The sequence below is a fragment of the Lathyrus oleraceus genome, chromosome 1 (assembly GCF_024323335.1).
Source record: "Lathyrus oleraceus cultivar Zhongwan6 chromosome 1, CAAS_Psat_ZW6_1.0, whole genome shotgun sequence".
Classification (NCBI taxonomy): Eukaryota; Viridiplantae; Streptophyta; class Magnoliopsida; order Fabales; family Fabaceae; genus Lathyrus; species Lathyrus oleraceus.
The window spans coordinates 55,555,307-55,564,455 of NC_066579.1; positions in this window are offsets into that span (position 1 = coordinate 55,555,307).

Sequence of the window (9,149 nt, forward strand, 5' to 3'; positions counted from 1 at the left end):
TTTAAGAAAATACTGACCGTTTTAAACACCCTTATCTCAAACTCTCGCTCTGTTGACTTAGGTTATATAATTAAATCCAAATGCTTAACTCTCGTCCTCACATCCAATCTTTAAAAATACTTTTTGGAAAAGGTCAGAATTTAATTAACTCTAAAACTTGCTCTCGCCCTGATCTAGAATTAATGCCTAACTTACACTGTCCAGTTAAAATCTCAAACTCTCGCTCTATTGATTTTAACTTCTTTATGTCTTTTACTTTTGTAAAAAAACTTGTTATTAAACCTGTAAGTTGAAACCGTAAAAAGATTGATTTTGATTTTAAGTTTAAATAGACCGACTCAGCCTTGATCCCTTATTCTGCTTACTTTACATACCGATACCTAGGCAAATTAGCCAGACATGCTAAATAAATAAGAATTTATATCATGCATAAACAGACTCATTCCAGGCAGGCAATATGAATAAACAATAGAATAAAACATTAAAAATTAAATAACAATTAAAGAACCTGAATGCGTAATACAATGGTCTTGAACACTCCACCACAAGCCGGTAGGATTTGTTCTTGGATTCTTCAATTAGACAGTAAATTAAATCAAGAAATAAAACTGGAATATAACGTAAGGTTAAATCCGGTATAAAGTTGCACAATAGTTTCCGGTGTAGAAACTATTATGCGAAAAATATCTAAAAGCTAAAACTGGAAAGGTAAATTTGCAAGGGAAAAAGAATGTAAAGCTTGCAAAAGAAATAAATAAAATAAACAATGCTAAGTTGCTGGAAAGGAAGAAAAATAAGCAAAGGCGTGAAAAGAAAATTTGGCAGAGCTTCGGCAAACTGAGCGTGCAAAAACTGAGGCTTTTTTAGGTTTGTGAGATGGCTATTTATAATAGCCTTGGTAACTGCATTCCGTTTCCCACGAGTCTTCAGCATGGCTAAATACACGGCGTGGGCATAGGACACGAACTCTCTCAACGTTCTTCTTCAATTCTTCTGAGAGCGTGACTTGCGCCAAAAAGCTAGTGGAATGGTGTGACGCTCGTCACACCATGTGTGACGCTCGTCACAGGGATGCTTCTAGTGTGACGCTCGTCACAACCCTTGTGACGCCCGTCACAGGCACAACGTGCGCTTTCTTTTGGGCTGGGCTTGGTCTTTGATATTTGTTTCCTTTTTACTCCTTTCTACACCTCCTTTTCTTCCCTTTTTCACTTTTGCTTCAAAATGGGTACCTGATGTAAATAGAAAAGAAATACTGCATAATATCTGATAAAATGGGATAAATTAAAGTAAATGATAATATAATCTAATTGAATTAAGTCTTCAAATGTGATATAATTTCATGTTATCAGAGGACGACGAGGAAGATTATGAAGATGAACAGTACTCTCCAAGAGAGGATAAGTATAAGTTGCTGGAAGAACGTATGCTAGCTATGGAGGGTCAAAAGGCGCCCGGTCTGGATTTCGAAAGCTTGGGACTGGTCGCTGATGTGGTCATTCCTCGCAAATTCAAGATCCCCACTTTCACTAAATACGATGGGGCATCTTGTCCTCAGATGCATCTGAGAGCTTACGTGAGAAAGATTCAGCCGTATACCACTGATAGGAAGCTATGGATCCATTTCTTCCAAGAGAGTCTATTTGGCACACAGCTGGAGTGGTATTATCAGCTCGAGAGCTCTAACATCCGCACCTGGACTGATTTAGCGACAGCTTTCTACAAGCACTACCAGTACAATTCTAAATTGGCGCCTACTCGGCTACAGTTGCAGAATACGACTATGGGATCTAAAGAAAGCTTCAAAGAATATGCTCAAAAATGGAGAGATTTGGCTGGTAGAGTCAAACCCCCTATGACTGATCGAGAACTAGTGGACATGTTCATGGGTACACTGACTGGCCCATTCTACAGCCATCTACTGGGAAGTTCTTCATCGGGTTTCACTGAACTTATATTGACCGGTGAACGTGTTGAAAGCGACATTCGAAGTGGAAAGATACAAGTGGCTACCTCTGCAAGCACCAAAAAGCCCCATCAGGGAAAGAATGAATCAAATGCTGTGTACGGTGGGAGGGGTCATAACAAGAAAAACCGTGACCATACCATTGGAGCAGTTACAATTGAAGCACCGCCATCTCAAAACTTCCAGCACAGACAAGACAGGCCAAGAAGGCAGTTTACTAAGATCAATAGGACTTTAGCACAAGCACTGCAGGGTATGCTAAAGGCAAATTTAATTACCCTCAGAGGCCCTCCTGCAAATCTCAACACTACTTCTCCTCGTTATAATCCCAATTCCAGGTGTGCATATCACTCCGATAGCCTCGGGTATGATACAAACGATTGTTGGTTGTTGAAGAATAAGATTCAAGATATGATCGACGCTGGAGAAATTGAATTTGATCCTCCAGAGACTCCTAATGTCATCACTGCACCTATGCCTAATCATGACAAGACTGTTAATGTTGTGGATGACAATTCTCACATTACTAATGTAGCGGGCTTAACATCTCCTCTCCTGATCATCAAGAAGAACTTATTGCGAGCTGGTTTATTTCCAGGTTGTGCTGAAAATTGCGATCTATGTATACTCGGACCCAATGATTGCTTAAAGTTAAGGAATGGTATTCAACGGCTGATGGATGATCGTACAATTCTCTTTGAAAAGATTCCTAAGGTGGAAAACCCTGTTGAAGAAATATCTGTGATTGCTAGGTCCAAAGTTCCAGTGAAGATTACCGCTACTAGAATGCCTGTGAAGATTACTGCTGAGCCCAAGGTAGCTCCCCTAATTATTACTGCACCTGGCCCAGTACCGTATTCCTCAAGCGAAGCCATTCCGTGGAGTTATGGAGGTGATGTTTACATCCATGGCATAAAGCAAGTTGATAATTCTGCTAATCCTAATGACATTGTTGGGACTAGTAAAACTACTCGAAGTGGAAGGATCTTCTCTCCAGAAATCTCACCTCCCGCCCCTGAAACTCGAGGAAAGGAACCAGTAATCAATCCTTCTCAGTCAAAGACACCAGTCGAAATTACTATTGAAGATGTTGCCAAACAAGAAATGGAAGAAATGCTGAAAATCATCCGCAAGAGTGATTTTGATGTGGTAGAACAGTTGGGGCATACTCCGTCTAAAATTTCGATGTTATCCTTGTTGTTGTCTTCTGAATATCATGCCAATGCATTGATAAAATTCTTGAAGACCGCTCATGTACCTCAGGAGACATCTGTCGATCAGTTCGAAAATTATGTTGCTAACTTGGCTGTTGACAATGGCCTAGGGTTTTCCGATGCTGACCTGACACCACAGGAAAGAATCACAATAAAGCTCTGCATATCTCCATTGAGTGTAAGGGGATCACCTTGTCTCATGTGTTGGTCGATAATGGCTCTTCTTTGAATGTGCTACCGAAAGCTGTGCTCGATAAACTAAACTGTAAAAGCATTGAACTGAAACCTAGTGACGTTGTGGTGCGTGCTTACGATGGTGCGAAGAGCGTTGTCTATGGTGAAGTGGTTCTCCCTATCAAGATAGGACCTCAAGTCTTCAACACTACCTTTCACATGATGAACATTCGTCCTGCCTATTCCTGCTTGCTGGGACGCCCTTGGATTCACGGGGCAAGTGCTGTAGCTTCGTCTCTCCATCAAAAGCTGAGGTATCCAATAGAGGGTAAGATTGTCACTGTGTGTGGAGAAGAAGAGTATATTGTTAGTAGTGTGCATACCTTCAGATACGTCGAGATGGATGGTGAATTCTTTGAGACTCCTTCTCAGTCATTTGAAGTAGTTCCTCCGACCAGTCCTGTCCTTAAGCCAACTTCCCGTGTGCCCAAGGTTATTCGTGCTCCTCCTGCTATGATTTCTCTGAAAGATGCTCAAGCCGTGGTTGAAGATGGTGGTCGTACTGGCTGGGGTCAACTGATCGAGGTACCGTACAAGTCTGATAAATTTGGCCTGGGGTTTAGCTCTGAAAAGGTAGTCGAAGATCAGATTAATACTGTAGAAGATGCTGACAGCGATTGCGACTTGGATAGCTGGATTTTCCCAACGATTGGTGACGGACTCAATAATTGGAAGGCTGAAGACACTATCCCGATCTTCTTTAGTCATGAGTAATTGTTATTGCTTATTTTAGTGTTTCAAATTTTGTAATTTTTATTGAACTTCTTAAAGCATTGTGTCTATGCCCGGGGCACAATAGCTAATTTGTTAAGGGTTTTGTCATTTTCATAAGCATATTCACATTCAATAAATCAATGGACTTTTTGCATTCAAATATTGCGCTCTTTATCTTTCCTGTCACCTTTCAAATAAGCTATGCTTTCTTACACACACTCACGTAACAAATTGCAGATCCAGATCCACTCTGGATCCTGTTGATAATAATTCTGCTACTGTTCATTATGACTTTGAAAATCCGATCTACCAAGCCGAGGATGGAAGTGAGGAAGATTGTGAAGTACCTGGAGCGCTTGCCAGACTGTTACTGCAAGAAGAAAAGACTATACAGCCGCATGAGGAATCAATGGAAATTGTAAATCTGGGTACTGAAGTAGACAAGAAAGAAGTCAAAATAGGAGCAGGCTTGGGAAACAGTGTCAAAGAAAGATTGATTCAGATGTTACATGACTATATAGAGATTTGCCCAAAATTTGCCCGTTGGTATTACAAAGCATTTTCCAAGACCCTCTGACTTGATCTGCAAGGCACTGATATCAAATGGACAAAAGCCCAGCTCACAACAGGCCTAATCCACAAGCGGCCCAAAATAGCTTGCTCGCTAGGCGAGCATTCCCTTCGCCTAGCGAATATCTCAGCATGCCACTCGCCCAGCGAAGCATCAGGTCCAGAAAAAGCCCAAATCTAGCTTGCTCGCTAGGCGAGCAATTCCTTCGCCTAGCGAAGCTTGCGAGAATTTGAATTTTTGGACCTCATTTTAAGCCCATTAGGTCACCACCACTACTACTATAAATACCAGCTCCTCTGCCACGGAAACACACACACACAGACAGACAGACGGACGGAAAACGGAGGAAGAGGGACGAAAACCCTGGCACAGAAACCCTGGAGGCTATTTTAGAAAGTTCCGAGTGCAGAAACCCTGAAGGCCGCTTCTCCGCTCCGAAGCTACCGCCGCCCAAATCAATCCGGCTTCCAAGCAACCAGTCCCTTTCAATATCGCAATTGCACACAGGTTTGCGTATCATCGTTGTTTTACGTTTACAATTGATATTCTTTACATGCATGATGCATTCTGATTAAAGCTTTGATATGTAATTCGATTTCGTATGTGAATCTAAGTATGAACATCCTGTATAATTGCCTATGCTATGCCTGTGATCAAATGCCATAAGAGTGCAGGTTTTCGGAAGTCATACTGTTCTCAAATTCCAAACCCGTGGTCGCTCGCTAGCTCATCGCTAGGCGAGCCTGCAGCGAGCATTCGCTGATCCTTCGCTAGGCGAAGCAGAGGCGAACGGGACAGGGGCTGCTTTGTCTCTTTGTTGCCCATTTTATGTTTATCTAATCATGATTCTGCATTATTTGGCTTAACTTCCTGATTGTTATATTTATTTATGGGGCAATTTCCAATTGTATTTTGCCTCAATGCTCTAATCCGTGTGTTGCATGATGTAAAGGCTAGCATACTTCCAAAGAAATAACCGGCTAGGCATGCCGCTTTAGGTGTGGACATTCCTGAGGAGATGGTTTTTGGATGACCTAAGTTTAATATGGAGATTCATCTTGAATCACCAAGCTTGATTTTTAATGTATTGATTTCATTGATTTCCTGTGGACCTAATTACCTAACTGATTACGGCTATTTAATTAATTGTTAAAATCCGGACTTTAAATAAATAACATCGGACCTCTCTTTATTACCCCACGTTTCGGTATTACGGTCATGTCCCGCGAATATGGGGATATCCTTAGCAAAGACCCTTCGGTTAAATCATCATAGTCCCTCGGACGTTGCCTTCGAAATTACGATTTTGTCCCTCGATGACCCTTCGGTGTAGCCTACGGTTAAATGATGATAGTCCCTTCGAATGCTAAGGTATCCTCACAACTGTTGCCTTCGATGACCTATCGATGACCCTACGATGACCCTTTGACATCCCAAGGATAAAACTACTTACTTCTCAATAGTAAGGACAGTTTTGCCCTCATAAGGATAGGAAATGCCCGGAAAGACCTCGGACAGGTATAACCTTAATTGCTCATTCATGACAAAAAATGCTTTTCACACCCCACACCTTTCAAACATCTTTTGGAAAATCACCACTTAGCATACATCCGTACTAGGATCATTGCCGAGTTATATTTTTCTAAACTACTTTCAAAAAAAAAAAACTATACGGGATAACCACTTTGTATACATTCATGCAAGAATCATTACAAAGTTAAATTCTCGTTTTCAAAACATCTTTCATACATTTCTCAACCACTTTTTCAAACCTAGAAAACATAAATGATTGAGCAATTAAGAGCCCATGGATAACCATGGATACAAAGGGTGCTAATACCTTCCCTTTGTATAAAGTACCTCCCGAACCTAAGAATTTAAAATTAAGGTCTTTCCTGTTCTTTTCCACCTTTCCTTAAGGGATAAAAGAAAAGTCGGTGGCGACTCTTGCTAACCGCGACATTGCGATTAAAAATCCAATAAAAGTCCAGTTCACCGTATGACAGAACTGGCGACTCTGCTGGGGACTACAAAGAGAGGTCCATCTAAAAAAAATCAATTTATGTTTTATTATTCCTTCTTTTAAGGGGGGCTTTGAGTGAAAGATCCTACACCCGGATCTAGTGTACCTTAGGTAAGTAGCAATAGATCATCGCGACTATCCGGCGTATACTGGAATGGTCAAAATGATAGCTACGGTTAATGTGACACTTTGGTCGTCCTGATGGTCCTCATGTTATTTGAGGAAAAATTTGGCTTCCGCGTGGTGTCATCAAAGCATTAACCAGACCTTTAGAACCCTAATTGACTCATCCTAGCCATTAGAAAGTAGTGAGATAACTGGCTTCGGTTCCGACTGAGGTTGGTTGATACTCGATACTACACTCTTTGAGATTGGACTTTAGGGAAGCTTCGGTCAACCACTTGGTGTTGCACTGAAGTGGACCTAAAGAAAGGTCGATGATCTAAGATCCTTCTAGAACCCGGTTACTATTCTAGGACAGATTGAACCAACCAAACTTCAGTGGGGAGGGTACTTACCTATGGAACTCATGCAAGCCTTAAAACCTAGGAATAATTGTTGTGTGACATGCTTGTGCTTGCATAACATCATAACATCATCATACTAACCATTTCAAGGACTTAGGAATTTAGCTTTGCTCTGTTGAACAGGTTATGGCTTCCAGGAAGACTATCCGGATCAATCTTGTAGCAATCTCTCCTCAACTCAAGGATTTGGTGTCAGAACTCCCCGATCATGCTCAGTTCAACAAGAAACATGGTCATCTTCTCAACTTAGTTACCACTGGTTTCAAAGAAGATATGATGAGAGTCCTATTCCAGTTCTTCGATCCTAAGCATCATTGCTTCACTTTCCCAGATTATCAGTTGGTACCCACATTGGAAGAGTTTTCCCAGCTGCTTGGGATACCTATCCTGGATCAAATACCTTTCAGTGGTCTGGAAAAGATGCCAAAATCTGAAGAAGTTGCTGCAGCTTTACACATGACTAAGTCCGACATTGAAGCTAATTGGGTAACAAGGAGTGGAATGAAAGGTTTACTGGCCAAATTTCTGATAAGTAAGGCCCGAGAATTCCTAAAAGTTATGAATGTCCATGCTTTTGAAGATGTTCTAGCATTGCTGATCTATGGTTTGGTGCTATTCCCTAATCCGGACCAATTCATAGATGTGAATGCTATTAAGATATTCCTCACTCATAACCCTGTGCCTACCTTGCTTGGAGATATTTTGCATTCCCTTCACACTCGTACTATGAAGAGGCAAGGGACTCTCATATGCTGCATACCTCTATTGTCTAGGTGGTTTATTTCGCACCTTCCTCAATCAGTCTTCAAGAATGATCAAAATCTGAAGTGGTCTCAAAGGATAATGGCACTCTCCCATTCAGACATCCGGTGGTGTTCTAACCTCAGAGAAAATGGTATCATCATCGACCGTTGTGGAGAATTCCCTAATGTACCACTCATGGGGATAAGAGGAGGTATTACTTATAATCCTGCCTTAGCCCTACGTCAGTTTGGGTATGCTCGAAGGGATGGTCCACATGAAATGATTATTCAAGGTACAGCGTTCGATTATGACAATGACCCTCAAGGTCTCCGCCAAAAGTTTGTACGAGCTTGGGGCATGGTGAAAAGAAGCAATTTAGGGAAGAAAAATTCTATTCCTTTGGAACCTTATCTCAGATGGGTGCGCGCCAGAGCTCGCGAACTTGTCATGCCATATCTTGCAGTCGGACCATTGATTGTTGAATCAGAGGTCGAAGGAGGTACTTCCCAGATCATTCCTTATCCAGACATGCCTACTGATGCTGAGGAATTGAAAAGATCCTGGACCCAGTTGAGAGAGGAGAGAGATACTTTCGAAGCTCAGTTCAATGCAGAAAGGAAGAAAGTACTAGAGCTCACCAGTCAGCTTAATGAGGAACGAAGACTCAATGCATATCTTCGCCCAAAAAGAAGTCGCCCCTGGGAGACTTGAGCTTTCATTGTATTTTATTATTATTCCTTTTGTAATGAACATTGATCAACAAAAAAAAATAAAAAAATTTAGCAATAAATATTTCTCCCTTGCTGGTGATTTACGCAAAGTTAAATTCCAAAAGTCCTTGAAAACATTTCATGCATTGCATCGCATAACATAACATTGCATAACAGGTATTCCAAAGGACCATATTCTCACGGTCTGCCTCTTACACAGAAAAATGGATCTCGAACAGACTGTCAAAGATCTCCAGACTCAGAATGCTCAATTCAAGGAGATGATGCTGAGCTTATCCAAGGGGCAGGAGGAACTGAAGGCTCTTTTGGCCGAAAAGAAGAAGGACAAGAAAGCTGTGAGCTTCATTAACCCGGGCAGAAGGCGTAAAGGACAGGCTACGGGAATCAAATTTGGAATCCCGAATGGTCCAGAAGAGGGGGCGGAA